This window comes from Papaver somniferum, chromosome 3 (assembly GCF_003573695.1).
Source record: "Papaver somniferum cultivar HN1 chromosome 3, ASM357369v1, whole genome shotgun sequence".
In the NCBI taxonomy this organism is placed as follows: domain Eukaryota; kingdom Viridiplantae; phylum Streptophyta; class Magnoliopsida; order Ranunculales; family Papaveraceae; genus Papaver; species Papaver somniferum.
Window position 1 is genome coordinate 212918114 of NC_039360.1, and position 23124 is coordinate 212941237.

The 23124-nt window shown below is 35.1% G+C and overlaps 1 long non-coding RNA gene and 1 pseudogene across 1 annotated transcript; both read right to left on the reverse strand.

Moving 5' to 3' along the window:
• LOC113360608 overlaps nt 1–3168 on the reverse strand; it is a 7206-nt pseudogene extending 4038 nt beyond the window's left edge.
• A 15874-nt stretch (nt 3169–19042) lies between these two features.
• Nucleotides 19043–20807, reverse strand: LOC113362080. Its single transcript, XR_003365543.1, has 2 exons — nt 20642–20807; nt 19043–19491 (listed from the first exon to the last, which is right to left on the reverse strand). It is a non-coding gene; the product is annotated as an uncharacterized LOC113362080 (long non-coding RNA).
• Nucleotides 20808–23124: the final 2317 nt, after the last annotated feature.

Here is a 23124-nt window from a genome sequence, read left to right on the forward strand (position 1 = left end):
TATCACACAACCAGAAGAGAAGAAATATATGTTAAGTCCTTGATTGCATAATTGTCCAATTGATATAAGGTTCATTCTTATCTTTGGAACAAGTAACACATCAGATACATGTATCTTATCAGAGATTTTAATCTGACCAATGTGACTAGCATTTAGTTCAGATCCATCTGCAGTTTGAATTGTTGGTGTAATAATAGGATTTTTGTGCTCAAATATGCTAGAGTTGAATGTCATATGGTTAGAGGCACCTGAGTCAAGGAACCAACCAGTTAAGAAGCTACCTGTGGAAGCAGATAATGCAGATGCTGCTGTAGCATTATTGTTACCCATTGAGAGTGCTTGCTTGAGCATCTCTTGTATGTCAGCTAGATTGTTTGGTGTGGATGCAGCTGCATAACTGGATGGTGCAGGTGTGTATCCAATTCCATTAAACTTTCTTCGTTCTCTCATATTTCTGGAAGTAGGGGATGTACAGTTTCCTACTGTATGCCCTGGTTCCTTGCAGTAGTTGCACTGGATTGGGAAGCTTGATCCTTGCTGGATTGGGAAGCTTGATCCTTGTTTGTTTGAACTTTGTGATCCACTTTGCACTGATGGCACGGTGCAGTTCTTGGCTAGGTGGCCTGGTTTCTTACAGTTGTAGCACTGGATTTGTGAGAAATCACGATGAGTTTTCTGAGAGTTGAGATGAGTGTTAAAGTTTGCACGTGAATTGACTGCAAACACTGCTGGTATGTCTGGTTTGATTCTTTTCCGAGTTTCTTCAGTGATGAGTTCTGACAATGCGGCTTCGACAGACGGAAGAGGTGATCGATGGAGGATTGAGGCTCTCACAGTCTCAAAGTCATCTCTTAATGCCATTAAAAGATGAACTAATCGAGACTCTTCTCTGTAGTTTGCCATAACTCTATATCAGCTGTCCAGTTCGGTTCCATTAGTGCTAACTGGTTCCATATGATTGACATCTCAGAGTGAAAATCTGAGACAGATTGTTCCATCTGTTGTTTCATAGATCGAATATCTTGTTCTAACTTATAACGTTGAGCAAAGTTTATCTGGGTATATCTTTTTGAGAGAAACTCCCATGCATCTTTGGCGGTCTCAAAGCTTGTAAGTTGCATGCTTATAGATGTTACAACTGTGTTACTTATCCAGGTTAATATTTTGTGATTATTGATCTCCCAGCTTTCTGCAGTTTCTTCTCCTGTATCTTTTCCTTTGTCAGTGATAACGACTCCGTTTGCAGGCTTCTTAGCTTTGCCGTCAATATATTTCCACATGGCTTTTCCCTTGAGGAAACTTCTTATTAAGAAAGACCAATGATTGTAGTTTGTTCCATCAAACTTCACAGTAATGGGTTGATAATCTTCGCGTGACATGTTGGGCTGTGATGAAAAGATATGACACTAGGGTTTTGAGTTTTATGATTCTGATACTGGTTATTGTTTGTTTGTTGCAGCGGAAACACGGTTTGGTTTAGATCTTGACCTGCTCTGATACCATGACAGAAACTGTCATGGCATAGATTAAACTGAATAGATTGATTGAATTAGATGGATACAAGATACATACGATTACATGAGACCGTTCTTATATACAAGAACTCTAACTTGGTCAGCAAGCAATATACAAGAATACACGTACAAGATATACAGTAATAATCTATCTATATCTGGAAAGATAACCTCTGCATAACATCTTATGCAGATCCAACATTGACTGCATGACAAGTTATGCATTGTTTAGAGTATCTGCATAACCTGTTATCTATATCTTGGATATCTTGTAACATTCTGGAGCAGTATAGCCCCTGGGAGCATCACAAATGGAGATAAAATAAATGATCATCTCCAATTCGTATTTGTTTTATATCACAACTAGGACCAGATCCAGTCATATGCACTCAAACAAGCAAACTATAAACGAGATAAACAAGGCTTACAGGGTTCCAGCAAAGTTGGTGCTTAAATACGCTTCGTCTTCAGGAAAGAACCTTGCTAGCCCAAAGTCTCCAATTTTCGGCTGGAATCTCTTGTCAAGTAGAATATTGCTCGCCTTAATATCGCGGTGAACAATCCGTATATGTGAATCTTCATGTAAGTACTGTAACCCTCTAGCAATGCCAAGAATTATTTGGTACCTTGTGCTCCAGTTGAGGAAATGTTCACCCTTTCCTGAATGAATCGAAAATTTAGATAGCTTTAAACCAATGTTCCAAGGTTAAGAATGAAATGCGTACCGTATAATACACTGTCTAAGCTTCCGTTCTTCATGTATTCATAGACGAGAAGTCTTTGAGACCCGTCAGAACAACACCCAAGAAGTCGAACCAAGTTTTTGTGCCGGATACTGGTAATCATCCGGACTTCTCCGAGAAATTCTGGTTCACCTTGTTCGGATTTCAGGGACAATTTTTTGACAGCTGCTGCTCTCCCATCCCTTAGCTTTCCCTGTCAACAAACGCATGCAAATCTTGATTTCTAATGGGTAGTGCAGTGCAAATATTTGATCCGGAGATATTAGTTCGCGATGAAATGTTATGCTATTGAACCTTATACACCGGTCCAAATCCACCACATCCGAGCAAGTTCACAGGATTTATTGCACCAAAATAAAAATTTGGTAGCTGAGAGTTGAACTTGCATTCTTCTGTAATTATTCAGACCATCTTTGTTGCTTCAAACTAGTTTACTTTTACTAATTTTTCTTCTTCTTCTCTGGCATGTTAGAATCAATGCCGAGTATTGAGGAAGAGAGAAAATGAAATGTATGACTTAGAAATAATCGATCACGTTAGCTGGAATTCGAAGGTAAACTCCAGGTTTTCTCGTGGGAATAGACGAGCAATCAAATTTTGTCCAAGGAGACAAAAACTATCATTCTTTCGTATGTCTGTACTGTCTTGCAGGCATATAGACGGCCACGAAATTTCAGTCCCATTGGATTTGCTGTTTCAAAAGTGTGTTGTGACTGTTGTCCTCGGGGATTGAACTTTGAACTATCAGAAGACAAAGATCTCAACAATCACAAAAAAGAAAAAAAATTTGCAACGACCGACTTGATATATTGTTATAACTGTTCAGTACAGAGTCAAGTTCTCTTATGTTGACTTGGCCATTTGTGACATTCTAAATAATGGATGTTCTCACTTCTCTCTGGTTTTCTCATGGTATGAGTAAGGGCTGATCCAATATTTCTTAATACTTTTAATTAATTCTCTGAAGCATCATCATTTTCATATCATTTTTTAACTTTTGATATCAATTTTCAACATCCTCGTCATCATTTTTTCGTTTTTTTTCTTTTCGGTTTCTTGATTTGGATCTGAAATATATCAAAAATTCTTTTTATGTAATTCTTTGAAACTTTTAATGACTGTTATTGAAAGCATGGTAAATTTACAGTTTCACAATTGGCAACAATTTTTGTTTTTTGAATCGTTGGTCCACAAACAATATTGGTGCAAGTTTTTCCGCCGCGCCTTCTACCAATGCAATTTTTCTCTACCTTTTACTAATATCTCAAATTTTGTTTCTATCAAGTTGGATTATGCCAACTTTCTGTTATGATACTTGGGAATATTTCAGTAAAGCTTGAATATGAGGCATTAACAGACAATGGTATTTCGGAATATGTCAAACTTGAACCACATATGAATATATACTAGGTTGGGTATAAGTCAACATTGTTGATTTTAAAAGAGGTTATGTTCAAAATGATGTCGCTAATTTTACTAAAACTTTGAGTCCATTGGTTCAAAAGGATGTTGCTAATTTTACTAAAAATTTTAGTCCATTGGTAAAGAGTCTAAAGACTACAACTGTGAGAATGGTACTAACTTTAGTTGTTAATAAAAATTAGCAGTGTACTTCTTGAACATGTTTATATGGCTCATCCACTTGGATTTATTAATCCACATTTTTCCTTCATATGTTTGTTGTTTGAAAAAGAATCTTTATATGAAATAGGCACTTAAAAATTTCTTGTTTTTTTATGGATTTGTGCAATCTATTTTTGACTATTTTGTGTTTATTAATACAACTGAGTCTGACATGTTGGTGCTCTTGCTTTATTTACATATATATATATATATATATATATATATATATATATATATATATATATATATATATATATATATTTGTTGAAATAGGTCTTACTTTATTTGTATGATATAATACTTGCTAGTGTTCTGATATTTTGATTAGCTCATTGTTCCAAGCTTTGAATGTTGGATTTTCTATGAAACTACTTGGTGATCTTCGTTATATCTTAGGCATATAAGAAACTCGATCTATTGGTTCTTTTAATCTATCACGGAAGAAATATACTTTAGATCTATTTGGTAAGGCTTGCGTTCTTGAATGTAAGACTTGTGATACACCATTGATCAAGGTCGTTAGAGCTTCGATCAAACGGAATTTTAATTAAGAATCCTGAGCTTTACAAAACCACAGTATTTAACACTCACAAGATCTGACATATAATTTAGAGTCAATTATGTCTCTCGGTTTATACATGCTCCAACTGAGGTTCATTTTCTTCTAGTTATGAGAATTCCAAGATATTTGAAAGGTTCCATTGGAGCTCGTATTACTTTTAGAAGAGGTGATATTCATTCTAATAAGATATATATATAGATTCAGATTGGTCTGGATGCCCCAATACTATGAGGTATAATTTTGGTTATGTTGTTTATAATGAGCTCTTCTTTAATTTCTTGGTACTCCAAGAAACATCCAACAATATCTAGATCCTCATCTGAAGCTGAGTACAAATGATTGTCTGTTGCAGCTGCCAAATTGCAGTGGTTGTTTTATCTCTTTGAAAATTTACATGTTGTTGTTCAATTTTTAATTGAGTTGTTTTGTAACTGAAAAAACGAGGGTACCCAAATATACCTCAATCTAAAACTTTTCCACCTACAAGTCCTTTCTCCGAAAGTGATTGTATATGGACTAAGTCGAGACAATACAATTAATCAGTTCACACTTCGTGTGATCGTATATGGATACGATATCGAGACAATATGACAACAAGATAACTTTCATGATTGACTATGGATACAAGATCGAGATAATACAACAACAAAGTATGATTACTTGATAATAGGTTCGGACTTAACTAAACACTATAGGATTGCTACCAAGTAATTAGGAATTAAGGTTTGTGTATTTTACTTCTAATTATAATAAAAAAAATTATAATTACGGAAATAGAAAAGCAAAAGACACAACAAGATTTTGTTAACGAGGAAATCGCAAATGCAGAAAAACCCCGGGACCTTGTCCAGAATTGAATACTCTCAGAATTAAGCCGTTATAAAAAATCTAAATCAACTTCGTAGAGTTGAGACCAAGCAACTAAAACTATAGTTCACCTAGTTTCCTAAGTATCCCTGCGCCTCCAACTTGCAATAAGTCACGCACTTGAAACAATTCCTTTGGTTCGTATTCCAAACAGTAAAGGAATAACAAATCTGTTCGGTAACAACTCTTTTCAAACAACGTGATATGAGTTTGACAAAAGGCTCTTCCGTTTAACCAATAAACTCCTTTGTTGGTTTTTTAGATCAATCTATTTAACAACTACCAAAGTAATTTTTTATACTATGCAATCATTACTATTAATCACAAATAAATGTGTTGATGCCGATCTACGCAACTAATCAATCCAATTTATCAAAAGATAAACCGATTATAGTTGGATCCCCAACCGATCAAGTTTTGTGCACGCCATAGATTATGAACTCAAATAAGAAATCTTCTTTAGCTTCAAATTTTCTTAGATCTTCAATAAACACCTGCATACAAACAACTTGAATCTCTTGTGATCAATCACACACAGAAGGAGTCTGTTAACGATGGATTATCACAAGACGTCTTTAGATATACAAACAGTCTAAAGATCCCTGTCGATATTTCGATATAGTTTGAGTGAATCTTATATCAGAAGAGAAGATTCTCAAGCATAAACAAACTAGGTGCAATCGAAGTTCAACAACCGTTAGTCAATCAAATCAATCGAAAACTAATAATAACCTGCAACTATCTAGTTTCCCACCAACGGTACTCGTAGAGCTTCTCAATCCCAAAGAAGTCTTTAAAACGAGCGATCGTAAGAGATTTCGCCTAATTAGGTTACTTTCCTCTCCGAATAGACGGCTCCACCAGTAACAACACAACTTGGTAGTTTTGCTGGCTCTGAGGATTAGTTTGCTCGAAATGCAAATTTCAATATTTATAGACCAAGGAAGTTTGGACACCAAGGAATTTCCAAAACCGAATATTCTCAAAGATATGCAATAAATCCAAAATCGGTTTCCATAATTCCTGGAAATGCTCTGTCCAAATATTGACCTAAATCTCAGTAGAAAATCTCCAGTTAGTAAATGCACATTACCAATTTTTATTTTCTAAAGATATGCATTTAATTGATGGAAATTAAAAGCATATAAAATTAAAAATCTTAATTAAAAGATTCTCAATTTATTTCGATCCGGGATTCTCCTTTAGTTATGAAGGAATATATTTGAACAAAATAGATAAGAATTACTGCACATGTTCAAAGTATGTCGACATCTTTACTTTATAAATCCTTTATCATATTTACAATCTTGGAACCGATTTGCCACACTTCCAAACGAGTTTATAATTGGTTCATCTGATTTCCAAGAACTATGTGATTGATCAAAAACATTCAATCAACATTCATGGGTTTAACGGTTCTCTACGTTATATTTTGTCCATACAGATTGCTATCGAAATATTGGGTGTGGTTGTTAGACCCTCGCATTTTCGTACAGGACTAAGTTTCCATAAGTAATTGATGCCCAAACAAACCTAGAAAAATTACAGTGATTAATGATATGCTCAGTTGTTTCATGTTGGGTGTCATTAAAAATGTTGCAGTAAGTATTCTGGTTAGGATGATAGAATGCAAGCTTACATTTAGATGGAAGAACATCTTCGAAACATTTCCATATGAAGATCTGGAACTTATGCAAAACTGGAGAGCTCCGAAACTCTTTATAGAGTGGTGTAAGATTATTAACGGAAGCAGCACCATTAGCTCCACACCTGGTTAAAAACACACTTTTAAATTCTTTTAAATAGCAACACACTTCCAACAACCAACCAGTAGCGTACCCGTGCGCGTACTGGCGGAAGTTTGGGTTCTGTGAATTTCTGCTGGAGTTTGGCATGTGAATTGGTATGCGTACCCGTACGCGTACTGGTGTAACCAAACTCGGTCCGGCTACTTAGGTATGTGTACCCGTTTGTTCATGAACTAAACATTTATATAATAAGGAATGCAATCGTTTGCAAACCGTGGCTATGATGTTCATCAACTGATTCGAGCGAATCAAAATCGATTTTGCTTCAATTGTGTCTTGTATACTTCTACGAGATCTAAGCAATTGAACAACTCTCTAACTAGTTTCATTTGAGTCATTTGAACTAGTTATGGTGAAGATGAATAAGGTTGATATGAAAGTGCTTATATGGCTAACAATTGGTTAACTATTGTTGAACCAAATAATTGTACACGTTTAGGTACGGTTGCCCAAAACTAAATGAAGTTACATTTTATTTGTGTATAACAAGCTAAGTTCGATCTAACGGTTGAAATATATTAGCTTGAATCTAATCAGGTTTTCATCTAACGCTGAATATTGAATGCTTTGTTACCAAGGTAACTTAGATTGCAAAGCCTGAACTGAATACTATATAAAGGAAAACCTTATGCAAGTCAAAATATTACTCGAAATCTTCGTCACTTCCAAGTACTCCAATGATTCCAAAGGTTGTAAGTTTAGCATCATCGTTGTTGAAAATCCATAGCTATAACAATGAGAAAACAAGAATTCTTAATCATTATTATATAGTGTCATAGTATTATTATACAACATCAAAGTTCAATTGTATCATAACTTCGATAACAATACTATGGTGATATGTATCACTCTCCGTTAGTCAATACTTCATATCACATGGAACCACTCCCTCTTACATAATGATCCGAAAACCATATGTATTTGTAGTGTGAGTTACACATTAATTCTCCCCCTTTTTGTCAATAAAATTGGCAAAGGTACGAACCTAAGTACTAACAAATTGGCTCTTAAGGACAAGTATCTAGGGGTCATTTACTTTTATCCAACCTAAGTACGCGGATTTCTTCCTAGTACTTTGAACATTTGATCACAATGTTATTTCTTTTCTAGTACGCGGATTTCTTCCTAGTACCTCTAAATGTTATTTAGATGAAAAATAATCTTCGAATCCTAACTAACTAGACTCAATCTTAACGGTTCTCTACGTTTTTAGATTGCAAACCTTTGGTTGTTGATTGAAATTGATTGATCCTTGAACATTGGGCTTTGGTACCGTCCAAGTTATTTCTCTTGTATTCAATTAGGCTCGCAAATTCCTATTTGTTTGATTACGGATTGAATCGAGAAATTGAGGTATAACTCTTTGATATAATTTTTCTTAAGATTGAGTCTGACTGTCTAGTTGATTCTCTTGAAAGTATATTGGAGTTAGTCTATACAGATTTCTAAGCGAATGTTTTACTTATAGTGATTTAAACTCAGCTCGAAATAGCAAATGTGTATAATTGAAGTCTATATAGCAATACGACTTTTGTCTCAATATATGAGATAAAATGGATAGACTTTTGAGTGATAGATAGTTCAAGTCTCCGCATACCTTTTGTTGATGAAGTTCCAACAGTTCCCTTGAGTAGTTCTTCGTCTTCATTCGATGAACGTCGTGGAGTATAAAGCTCAACTACACTTACTATCCTGAACCGAGACTTAGCTATAAGTAGACTAGAAATCAATACTTACACTTTTTGCAACTAAACTTGACAAACAAGCTTGAGATAGAAACGCTTGCGAGTTCGACCGAGCAGTGCTCTAACAATATCCCCCTTTGTCAATTTTAGTGACAAAACTATCAATACATATGGAATAAAAAATAAATAAACTTTGTAGCTTCTTATCCAAATGCTTGATCTCCTTGGTTCTTCAACATTACTCGAAATCTTCGTCACTTCCAAGTACTCCAATGATTCCAAATGTGTTCAACTCCGTATCATTGTTGTTGAAGATCCGTAGCTATAATAATGAGAAAACAATATTTCTCAATCATTGTTATACAGTGTCATAGTATTATTACACAGCATCAAAGTTCAATTGCATCACAACTTCGAAAACAATAATATGGTGATATGTATCACTCCCCCTTAGTCAATACTTCATCTCACATGAAAACCACTCCCTCTTACATAATGATTCGTAAACCATATGTATTTGTAGTGTGAATTACACATTAATTCTACCCCTTTTGTCAACAAAATTAGCAAAAGGTACGAAAATTAGTGGGATCCTAATGAAATTTTCATAGAGACACTTCATGACCAAAAGAGAAGCACATATCAACTTGTTTAGATGCAATCATATAGCCGAAACTAAATGAATTTATCAAGGAGTTTATAAAGATACAAGATAACCCCTATAATATTCCACAACCGCACTCCCCATAAAGATTTTGCAATTAAGCACAAGTTCAATTAAAAACTCTCCCCCATAAAATGTCATTCCAAAAGGAACAACAAGAGCGACCTTACTTTTACGAGAAAAGAAGGATTTATTTGGACATTAACAAATCTCATGAAACCTGAATTTTGTATCCAAAATACTCAATTAAATTAACGACAAGTGAACCCATGATTAATTTAATCGTAAATTCTCACATAAACAAGCTTGAGCCGCACAATATTTACACAAAGATGTGGATAAGGGAAAGACCAATACTTCGAAATATTCAAAGAGTAGAGGGATTTTATAAATTGAGATAAAACTTCTATCACTATTTCTTTGGAACCCACTTATGAGTGCGTTTAGAAACAATCAGAACCTCCTTCCCGTTACTCTCTTCGAGATTTCTCGAAAGAGAATTGCATTGGCTATTCTTTTGCAAGTTAGTCTTTATCCAATTGGGAGCATCGGATCTTGTCTTCGTCTTTACAAAGTTATCCTTTTGATAACCATTACGATTGTGAAAGGGCTTCGTATGACGTTTATAGGCAAATCTAGGTTTATCACAATAATGATACCTTTGCCTAAAGGTTGGACAGTTACAACCTGTAACGTTAAGAGGGTTAGTCTTAACGTATGATCTTGGTTTCACAACTTCTTGTGATGCCCAAACAAGAACATCATGAAGTTTCTCATTCCTTATACGGAAACGACATCTCCTTTCCAGGTGACCTTTATTTCCGCAATAGTGGCAAACATAAGGAATGTTCTTTCCTCGATCCGTGTGTGTTGACTTTGAAGGTTGATATACTTTTTTCTTTTGAACCTTAACTGCCGGTGAAGGTATTTCACTTTTTCCATCAGTGGAAACCTTTTTTTGAGAAGAATCACTAGCCTTGACAAATTTTACCTCTTTGCTAGTACTTGGAGCATATATTCCCTTATAGCCCAATCCTCGTGTATCACGATGATTTTTACTTGCTCCTAGCGTAGTGGTTAATTTGCTTGAACTAGTATTGAACTTTTTCAAGTCATCTTCCAACATCTTGATTTTATCAAGAGCAACAGCTAAATCAGCCTCAAGGCGTTTTTCTCGAGCGAGATACACGCCTTCTCTGTCATCAAAACTCATTTGTTGAGAGTTAATCCCTGCTTCAGATTCTGCAAGTTTCTCTTCCAACAAAAAACACTTTTGATAAAGATTATCACATTCAAGTGACTTCATACGTAAGTTTTCCTCAAAACCTTTGAGGATTGATTTGTTTGAACGATTCAAAACAAAAACACCTGCGTAACATCTTCTCAATTTCTTGTTTGTACGACAGGGATTAGTCAGAAAGGGTGTGACATGAGAAGTTGTAATCTTCTTCTTTTGCAACTAATTCAAAAGCTTAACATACTCCGAGACTTCCTCATCAACATCTCTATCAATATCTGAGTCACCTTCGTCAGAAAGTTCATCCAACTGTTCTTCTAGAAGAGTTTCCCAGTCATCCACAGTTTCTACATGTTTAGATATTAACTTAGATGTGATACTTTTCTCAGGAGAATTCAAGCTTTGCAAATCATCTGGTAATTTCTGAACTAATACGTTATCAGAGATAGACTCGTCCATATAGTCAGATTGCTACAACCACAGACTTATTAGGTCTTTAATGTGTTTTCCTGCTCTGATACCAATTAAAAATGCGGGGGTCTAACAACCACACCCAATATTTCGATTAGAAATTTGTATGGACTAACTCCAATATACTTTCAAGAGAATTAACTAGACTCAATCTTAATAAAGTATATCAAAGAGTTATATCTCTCTTTCTAGATTCAATTCTTACTCAAGCAAATAGAAATGCGAGTCTAATTGAATACAAGAGAAATCACTTAAATGGTACCAAAGACCAATGTTCAAGTATCAATCAATGTAAATGCGGGGGTCTAACAACCACACCCAATATTTCGATTAGCAATTTGTATGGACTAACTCCAATATACTTTCAAGAGAATCAAATAGACTCAATCTTAATAAAGTATATCAAAAAGTTATATCTCTATTTCTCGATTCAATTCTTACTCAAGCAAATAGAAATCTGCGAGTCTAATTGAATATACCAAAGATCAATATTCAAGTATCAATCAATGTAAATCAACAACCAAAGGTTGGATATTCTAATTGATTGATTCAGACGCACAACCTGTGATATTTCAATTATATAACAAAATATAATGCAGAAAAGAAATAACACAGACACTAGAAGTTTTGTTAACGAGGAAACCGCAAATGCAGAAAAATCCCGGGACCTAGTCCAGATTGAACGCACACTGTATTAAGCCACTACAGACACTAGCCTACTACAAACTAACTTCGGTCTAGATTGTAGTTGAACCCTAATCAATCTCACACTGATCCAAGGTACAATTATGCTCCTACGTCTCTGATCCCAGCAGGATGCTACGTACTTGATTCCCTTAGCTGATTTCACCCACAACCAAGAGTTGCTACGGCTCAAAGTCGAAGACTTTAATAAACAAATTTGTATCACAAAGAAAAGTCTACGGTAATAGATAAATCTGTCTCCCACGGAAATACCTACGGTTTTGTTCCGTCTTTTGGTAAATCAAGGTGAACAGGAACTAATTGATAAACCAGACTTATATTCTCGAAGAACAACTCAGTATTATCAGTAACCTCACAATAATCTTAATCGACGCGGCGAAAGAAGATATTGTGGAATCACAAACGCTGAGAAGAAGATGTTTGTGATTACTTTTATATCTTGCCTATCGGAGATATCAATCTCAATAAAATTGTTACGGTTGTACTCAATACGATAGAAACAGCAAGATCAGATCACACAACTACAAGAAAGTAGTATCGGCATGGCTTCACAATCCCAATGAAGTCTTCAAGTCGTTAACTTACAGGGTCTCGGTAGAAACCTAAGGTTAAAGGAGAATCGACTCTAGCTTATACAACTAGTATCATACAGGAGGTGTGGGGATTAGGTTTCCCAGTTGTTAGAGTTCTCCCTTATATAGTCTTTCAAATCAAGGTTTGCAATCAATATTAGCTTAGTAACAAAGCATTTAACATTCACCGTTAGATGAAAACCTGATTAAATTCAAACTAATATATCTCAACCGTTAGATCGAAAACTTAGCTTGTTACACCCAAATGAAATGTACATTTTTAGGTTTGTGTAACCGTACCCAAACATGTACATTTGTTGGTTCAACAGTAGTTAACCAAATGGTTAGCCATATGAGCACTTTCATATCAACCATGTTCTTCTTCACCATAATTAATTCAAATGACTCAAATGAATTAGTTAGAGAGTTGTTCAATTTCTTAGATCTTATAGAAGTGTACAAGACACAATCGAAGCAAAAACGATTTGATTCACTCGAATCTATCCATGAACTTTATAGCCATGGTTTGCAAACTTGCATTCCTTAGTTAATATAAGTATAAGTTCACGAATAATCGTTTTTAGAATATAACCAACTTAAGTACGCAGACTTAAGTACCCGGAATGAGTTTGTAAATAGTTCACAAACTCCAGCAGATTTTCTCAGGAAGAGAACCTCCGATATTATGCGGACTGGGTTCGCGGACTCTGTTCCGGTTTCCTGAGCAGCAAAGTACACAGACTTTGGTTCAAGGAATAAGGACTTATACATGTATGTGTTACCACACAATGCTTATATCCAACATTGGTTGTATAATCTAAACTCTCATTTCAATCATTGAAACATTCTTAGAGGACGTTATGTAGTTGTTATTCACAAACTATTTTCCGTCAAAGCCATTTTTAAGTGATTGAAACATAACATGACTTTCGTCACTAGGTAAAGATGAACTTGGCCATAGCGAAAGCTTACTAACACATATTTAGATAAATAGATAAGCGAGATAAACTCGGCTCGAAATAGCAAATGTGTATAATAAAAGTATATATAGCAAAACGACTTTTGTCTCAAGATAGGATATAGAGTAAATAGACTTTTGAGTGATAGATAAGTTCACGTCTCCACATACCTTTTAGTTGATGAAGTTCCACCAGTTCCTTGAGTAGTTCTTCGTCTTGTATGATCATCGCCATGGAGTTCTTGAGCTCAACTACACTTTCTATCCTAGTCTGAGACTTATCTATAGTAGACTAGAAATCAAGACGTATAGTTTCGATCACTAACATTGCGAACATGCTTGAGATAGCAACGCATGCGAGTTCGACCGATAAGTGCTCTAACAATCTCCCCCTTTGTCAATTTTAGTGACAATACTATCAATACATATGGAATACAAAAATAGATAAATAAACTTTTGTACCTCCTATTCCACATGCCTAATCCTCAACATTACTCGAAATCTTCACCACTTCCAAGTACTCCAATGATTCTAAAGGTTGTAAGTTTAGCATCATCGTTTTTGAAAATCTGTAGCTATAACAATGAGAAAACAAGAATTCTCAATCATTGTTATACAGTGTCATAGTATTATTATACGGCATCAAAGTTCAATTGTATCATAACTTCGACAACATTACTGTGGTGATATGTATCACTCCCCGTTAGTCAATACTCCATCTCACATGGAACCACTCCCCCTTACATAATGATCCGAAAACGATATGTATTTGTAGTGTGAGCTACACAATAATTCTCCCCCTTTTTGTCAATAATATTAAGGTACGAAAACGGGATCCTAATGAAAATTTCCATAGAGACATTTCATGACAAAAATAAACCACATATCAACTTATTTAGATGCAATCATAAAGCCGAAGCTAAATGCTTTCATCAAGGAGTTTATAAAGTTACAAGATAACTCCTATAATATTCCACAGCCGCACTCCCCACAAAGATTTGGCAATAAAGCACAAGTTAAATTAAGAACTCTCCCCCATAAAATGTCATTCCCGAAAGAACAACAAGAGCGACCTTACTTTCATAAGAAAAGAATGATTTTTTGGACATAACAAATCACATACGAATATGAATTTGAATCCAAAATACTCAATTAAATTAACCACAAGAAAACTCATGATTAATTTAATTGGAAATGCTCTACATAAGAGAACTTATGGAGCCGCACAGTATATACATAAAAATATGGATCAGGGAAGATCAATACTGCGGAATAGACAAGGATTCATTTTATTTTCCATCACTATTTTCACAATGACATACAATAGACATAATCCTCGTAAACGAAAGTTCATCCTATCTTCCATCAATATTTGCATAATGACATAATAGATATAACTTTTGAACAAGTATGGGATAGTCATAGTTCACGGACGCAAACACACATATCCCATAACAAATTGCAATATATAAAACCAATAAAGATTAATACTGCAAAAATAATCTTTGCCCTTTGAAGGTAGAATCAATCTTTTTCGCACGGATTTACACCAAGAGTGGTTACCAAAGACGTAAAAATATTTTCTTAACAAAGAAGAACATACAAAATCATTAAAGAGCATGCATCATATTTCACATAAGATGATTGTAACTTTCAAGAATCCCATAGCAATGCATACGACTGCCTATTCTTGAACTTCCTTCTTTGTGATTCACCAACATCATTCTTGGAAAAGTTACAAATGATCTGACAACAGAATTACTCCAAGAATCCAAGAGCCTAAGTCCAACAAAAGTAGAACAAGTGCAACGAAACGGAGCAAATTACTCAAAAACAAGATACGAGACAAAGACCAACCTCAACTCATTCAAATTTAGTATTTCTCATCATCATTTTGAATAGAATTCAAATAGGAAGCAAATGCAAAAAGAATGAGGTCATTCCGAGTTCGGACGAAGAAGTTACGACCAAAACAAATTTACCAAATATCGACGTCAAGTATGCATACGGGTTTGCAAATGAATATTCGTATTCTGGAGCAGTATGTAAACGGGTATGCGTACTTAAATCCCTGGATTTTGATTTTACGTGATGTTATGCATACCTGGTATGTGTACCATGTAGTCCAGACATCCCGAACTATTATTTTCAAACCTAATCACTTAAGAACCTTAAACACAAATCAAGTTAGGTAGAAATGAACGATAAGAAAGGTACGTGGATCATTATAAGAACTCTAAGAAAATAAATAAAAGCACAAATCTTGCTCAAGTTTATAGACATACCTTTTTAGATGAATCCGATTGAATTCTACAGCCTTACCAAACATAATATGTACACCCCTATTTTCGTGCTTCCCTCACCGTATACAAGATAGGGCATTCCTTGGTGAGGATGCACTTACAACACACTCAAGTTGTGTTGAGGTGAACAATGTCTTGCTCACCACAAGTGAATTTTGGATTATCATTAAAGAGATCGCTTTTAGAACCTTTCACATCCAAATCCATCTTTACAAAGAACTTTTTAAGTTCCAACATCATGGATAGTGCCTTCTCCATAGTCATGGAATTTTCTAGGAGATCATTCCTTTTCACACTCAAAGCGTCATTGAATTTCTTTGGAACCCACTTATGAGTGTGTTTAGAAACAACCAGAACCTTCTTCTCGTTACTCTCTTAGAGATTTCTCGAAAGAGAATTGGATTGGCTATTCTTTTGCAAGTTAGTCTTTCTCCAATTGGGAGCATAGATCTTGTCTTAGTCTTTACAAAGTTATCCTTTTGATAACTATTACGATTGTGAAAGGGCTTCGTATGACGTTTATAGGAAAATCTAGGTTTATCACAGTAATGATTCCTTTGCCTAAAGGTTGGACAGTTACAACCTGTAACGTTAAGAGGATTAGTCTTAACGTATGATCTTGGTTTCACAACTTCTTGTGATGCCCAAACAAGAACATCATGAAGTTTCTCATTCCTTATACAGAAACGACATCTCCTTTCCAGGTGACATTTGTTTCCGCAATAGTGGCAAATATAAGGAATGTTCTTGCCTCGATCTGTGTGTGTTGACTTTGGAGGTTGATATACTTTTCTCTTTTGAACCTTAACTGCCGGTGAAGGTATTTCACTTTTTCCATCAGTGGAAACCTTTTGTTGAGAAGAATCACTAGCTTTGACAAATTTCACCTCTTTGCTAGTACTTGGAGCATCTATTCCCTTATAGCCCAATCCTCGTGTATCACGATGATTTTTACTTGCTCCTAACATAGTGGTCAATTTGCTTGAACTAGTATTGAACTTTTTCAAGTCATCTTCCAACATCTTGATTTTATCAAGAGCAACAGCTAAATCAGCCTCAAGGCGTTTTTCTCGAGCGAGATACACGCCTTCTCTGTCATCAAAACTCGTTTGTTGAGAGTTAATCCTTGCTTCAGATTCTGCAAGTTTCTCTTCCAACAAAAAACACTTTTGATAAAGATTATCACATTCAAGTGACTTTATACGTAGGTTTTCCTCAGAACCTTTGAGGATTGATTTGTTTAAACAATTCGAAACAAAAACATCTACGTAACATCTTGTTTGTACGACAGAAATTAGTCAAAAAAGGTGTGACATGAGAAGTTGTCATCTTCTTATTTTCCAATGAATTCAAAAGCTTAACATATTCCGAGACTTCCTCATCAACATCTCTATCAATATCTGAGTCACCTTCGTCGGAAAGTTCATCCAACTGTTCTTCCAGGAGAGTTTCCCAGTCATCCACAATTTCTACATGTTTAGATATTAACTTAGATGTGATAGTTTTCTCAGGAGAATTCAAGCCTTGCAAATCATCTGGTAATTTCTGAACTAGTACGTTATCAGAGATAGACTCGTCCATATAGTCAGATTGCTACAAACACGGACTTATTAGGTCTTTAATGTGTTTGCCTGCTCTGATACCAATTGAAAATGCGGGGATCTAAAAACTACACCCAATATTTCGATTAGAAATTTGTATGGACTAACTCCAATATACTTTCAAGAGAATCAACTAGACTCAATCTTAATAGAGTATATCAAAGAGTTATATCTCTCTTTCTAAATTCAATTCACTCAAGCAAATAGAAATCTGCGAGTCTAATTGAATACAAGATAAATCACTTAAACGGTACCAAAGACCAATGTTCAAGTATCAATTAATGTAAATCAACAACCAAAGGTTGGATATTCTAATTGATTGATTCAAATGCACAACCTTTGATATTTCAATTATATAACAAAATATAATGCAGAAAAGATATAACACAGACACCAGAAGTTTTGTTAACGAGGAAACCGCAAATGCAAAAATCCCTGGGACCTAGTCCAGATTGAACACAAATTGTATTTAGCCGCTACAGACACTAGCCTACTACAAACTAACTTCGGTCTGGACTGTAGTTGAACCCCAATCAATCTCACATCGATCTAAGGTACAGATATGCTCCTACGTCTCTGATCCCAGCAGGATGCTACGTACTTGATTCTCTTAGCTGATCTCACCCACAACTAAGAGTTTGTACGACCAAAAGTCGAAGACTTTAATAAACAAATATGTATCACACAGAAAAGTCTACGGTAATAGATAAATCTGTCTCCCACAGAAATACCTACGAGTTTTGTTCCGTCTTTTGATAAATCAAGGTGAACAGGAACCAATTGATAAAACAAACTTATATTCCCAAAGAACATCTCAGTATTATCAATCACCTCACAATAATCTTAATCGACGCGGCGAAAGAAGATATTGTGGAATCACAAACGATGAGACGAAGATGTTTGTGATTACTTTTATATCTTGCCTATCGGAGATATCAATCTCAAGCCAACCGTTACGATTGTACTCAATACGATAGAAACAACAAGATCAGATCACACAACTACAAGAAAGTAGTATCGGTCTGGCTTCACAATCCCAATGAAATCTTCAAGTCGTTAACCTACAGGGTCTCGGTAGAAACCTAAGGTTAAAGGAGAATCGACTCTGGCTTATACAACTAGTATCACACAAGAGGTGTGGGGATTAGGTTTTCCCAGTTGCTAGAGTTCTGTAACGGACACGGTAATTTTCCCTCCTAAAAGGATTAGGTTTCAACCCATTCAAGGCCAATTCCTGGCGCCGCTCTGATGACTAAAAGCATACACATAATGCAGTTGGATTATATAATTATAAAGAATAAAATGGTCAAGAACAATAAAATAAATAAAAGGGGTAAAACTGAACCTAGTTACAAAAATGATATGCTTTCACGTCCAAGGATAAAACTATTACAGGAGATCAAATGTTCAAATTATTAGGAAGGAATCTGGGCGTAGGACAGAGCCTTTGCATGAAAAATAAACTTAAGATAAATAATTATAACCAAACGTCAGAGTCAAATGAAGTTCTGGATTTTCACAAAGGGATTCAAATCCTTGACGTATTCATGTGAAAATGTCATTCACACCAAGAGTTTAGAAGTCAACAGATTTTCCAATTTCAAACAAAAATTAACAAAATATTCTTATAATGAACATGTGCACAAAGGTGTTATGGTTCGGTACATATTTTCTAAATGAGAGTTAAGCACATCCCCAAAGTAAAACGGAAAACAAATTATATACACCATTTAGCCCAAGCACACTAGTCACTTAAAATGACATTCAGTACAACATTTCCCATTACCACTTCTATTCATACATTCTCTAGAAACACAGAAGTGAATTAAAGAGATAGCCATGTGCAAACTAAGACCTGCTAGTGTATTAAAGTAGGCGAGTTCTAAGTAGATAGCAGTACATCATTAAAACATGCCGACACACTAACGATAAAGGAAGTTTCTGTGTAAAGTTAATACAAACACCCAAAATCATATCTTAGCTTGTATATTTACAAAGCAAAATATGGTAATACATGAGTCGAAACCGAAAGTAAACTACCCCATATTATCCCCGTGATATACACATCAAAATAACGAAATACTAACACTGGAAGCTTTGGTAGCGAAATACTAACACTGGAAGCTTTGGTAGCCTGCTGTAAGCTCCCGGCTTACTGCTGCAAGCTCCTCTCGTACTCTGCGGAGGAAAAACAATGAAAGGATGAGCGAATGCCCTGTAGGGGTATACGTAAAAATGTAACGCCGGCACGAAACATGGATAAATAGACATGAACAGCTAAATATAGATAAACTGTGTCAAACACGATGCCTTAAACACAACTTTAAAATTCATATCCAAGTGAAGAACTGCAAATTTAATTTCACTCTACTAATTATATGGCCAGTGCCGACGTCAGGGTAGTTCTGGATACCAGCCACCGTTTTCAGAACGGTCTTCCGGGTAGCCACCGAGGTGGTGGGGTGCCCCAGTGGACCTGACAGTTCTAAAGTAGAGATTACTGGTTTCCTATGACACTTTATCATAAGAAGGAAACATCTATAAAAATTACCACAGCAAATTAGTGATTCAAAAGGACAAAAACGCAAGGCATCCATCAGCTGTTTACATAAAACATTTCATTAAGCCTTACCAAATGTACAAAGAACTATTTGCAAAGCTGGTGCTTGATTAAGAAAATTATAAAGCTTAGAGTACGTAGTACATGAATGACAACATAATGTTAGGTAGCTTGCTGATCAACAGGGACTTTTTTTAAAAAATAAATCAAATGGCCTTACAATGAATAAACCCCATAGTTTAAACAAGAAAAACAAGTTCATGCACATTTTAGTTGAAAACTCAGTGGAAAAGTTATGTAAGAAAATCTATGAAACAATTCCAATCCTTCATTCTTTAGTTAATACTGGAATTCAAAATGACGGTTCAATGAATCATTTTCGCAAACAAGTCATGGGCAAGTTCAGGAACACGATACAAGGTTTAATTTTGCAAGGGAAATGTGACAACAATCACTGGAAAAATGGCTTAATCTTTGAAAAATATCATTCCTACCATTCAAACATATACATAGTTCAGTGAGCAAGAGTTAAATACCAAAGTTGTATGATTTCAAACAAAATTTCATTTCGTATAAAATGGCCAACCTAAAGAAATTTTTTAAAGAGAGTTTATGAGCAAAACTATCAAACCCAAGGTTAAGAAATTCATTTGAAATAATCAGAGTATTAATCTGAAACAAAAGCAAAAATTAAAATGGTGTTGTGCATGAACATAACCTTAAATAAAAGTAGACATCAAATGAAAAGTTGGGAGAGAAAACCCCTACCTCTGTAGGAAGACAAATTCACCTGGAACAGAGAGTTGGTTGAACTTGAATTTGAATTCAAAATCCTAAAATTATTCCCCTAATTTCTATTGATTGTTTTGAGTAATAAATATTGATAGAACGAGGGAAGAGAGCTATGGTTGGAAGAACAGAAGACACGAGATATTTTTTTCTCTTAAATCGGGTTGGAAAAATGAAAAGAAAAGACTCAAATGTCCCTAGTTGTTCATGTCTGACGCGTGCCTTTCATGCTCAAAGCATCTAGTTTCTTCTTAGCATCTACTTACTGATCATGCTCACTAATGCTGCTAAGGGATGACCACTTAGCTAAAACAATGATATGGGTTGGGCTAGAGCTCAAAACCCAAAAAAATATTTGTGTTGCTACAAGTTCTCCCTTATATAGTCTTTCAAATCAGGGTTTGCAATCAATATTAGCTTAGTAACAAAGCATTTAATATTCACCGTTAGATGAAAACCTGATTAGATTCAAACTAATATATCTCAACCGTTAGATCGAAAACTTAGATTGTTACACCCAAATGAAATGTACATTTTTAGGTTTGTGTAACCGTACCCAAACATGTACATTTGTTGGTTCAACAGTAGTTAACCAAATGGTTAGCCATATGAGCACTTTCATATCAACCATGTTCTTCTTCACCATAATTAATTCAAATGACTCAAATGAATTAGTTAGAGAGTTGTTCAATTGCTTAAATCTTATAGAAGTGTACAAGACACAATCGAAACAAAAACGATTTGATTCACTCGAATCTATTCATGAACTTTATAGCCACGGTTTGCAAACTTGCATTCCTTAGTTAATATAAGTATAAGTTCACGAATAATCGTTTTTAGAATATAACCAACCTAAGTACCCGGAATGAGTTTGTAAATAGTTCACAAACTCCAGCAGATTTTCTCGGGAAGAGAACCTCCGATAGTACGTGGACTGGGTTCGCGGACTCTGTTCCGGTTTCCTGAGCAGCAAAGTACACAGACTCTGTTACCACAAAATGCTTATATCCAACATTGGTTATATAATTTAAACTCTCATTTCAATCATTGAAACATTCTTATAGGACGTTATATAGTTGTTATTCACAAAACTATTTTTCGTCAAAGCCATTTTCAAGTGATTGAAACATAACATGACTTTCGTCACTAGGTAAAGATGAACTTGGCCAAAGCGAAAGCTTACCAACACATATTTCGAGAAATAGATAAGCGAGATATACTTGTGTATAATCAAAGTCTATATAGAAAAATGACTTTTGTCTCAAGATAGGAGATAGAGTAGATGGACTTTTGAGTGATATATAAGTTCAAGTCTCCACATACCTTTTAGTCGATGAAGTTCTACCAGTTCCTTGAGTAGTTCTTCGTCTTGGATGATGATCTCCATGGAGTTCTTGAGCTCAACTATAATTTCTATCCTAGTCCGAGACTTAGCTATAGTAGACTAGAAATTAAGACTTATAGTTTTGATCACTAACATTGACAAACATGCTTGATATAGAAACGCATGCGAGTTCGACTGAGCAGTGCTCTAACAATCTCCCCCTTTGTCAATTTTAGTGACAAAACTATCAATGCATATGGAATACAAAAATAGATAAATAAAATTTTGTAGCTCCTATTCCACATTCCTAATCCTCAAAATTACTCGAAATCTTCGTCACTTCCAAGTACTCCAATGATTCCAAAGGTTGTAAGTTTAGCATCATCGTTATTGAAAATCCGTAGCTATAACAATGAGAAAACAAGAATTCTCAATCATTGTTATATAGTGTCATAGTATTATTATACAACATCAAAGTTCAGTTGTATCACAACATCGACAACAATACTATGGTGATATGTATCACTCCCCGTTAGTCAATACTCCATCTCACATGGAAACCACTCCCCCTTACATAATGATCCGAAAACCATACGTATTTTTAGTGTGATCTACACATTAATTCTCCCCCTTTTGGTCAATAAAATTGGCAAAGTTACGAAAACGAGATCCTGATGAAAATTTCCATAGAGACATTTCTTGACAAAAATAAAGCACATATCAACTTATTTAGACGCAATCATAAAACCGAAGCTAAATGCTTTCATCAAGGAGTTTATAAATATACAAGATAACTCCTATAATATTCCACAGCCGCACTCCCCACAAAGATTTGGCAATAAATCACAAGTTCAATTAAGAACTTTCCCGCATAAAATGTCATTCCTGAAAGAACAACAAGAGCGACCTTACTTTCATAAGAAAAGAAGGATTTTTTGGACATAAAAAATCACATACGAATATGAATTTGAATCCAAAATACTCAATTAAATTAACCACAAGAAAACTCATGATTAATTTAATTGGAAATTCTCAACATAAAAGAACTTATGGAGCCGCACAATATATACATAAGAATATGGATCAGGGAAGATCAATACTGCGGAATAGACAAGGATTCATTCTATTTTCCATCACT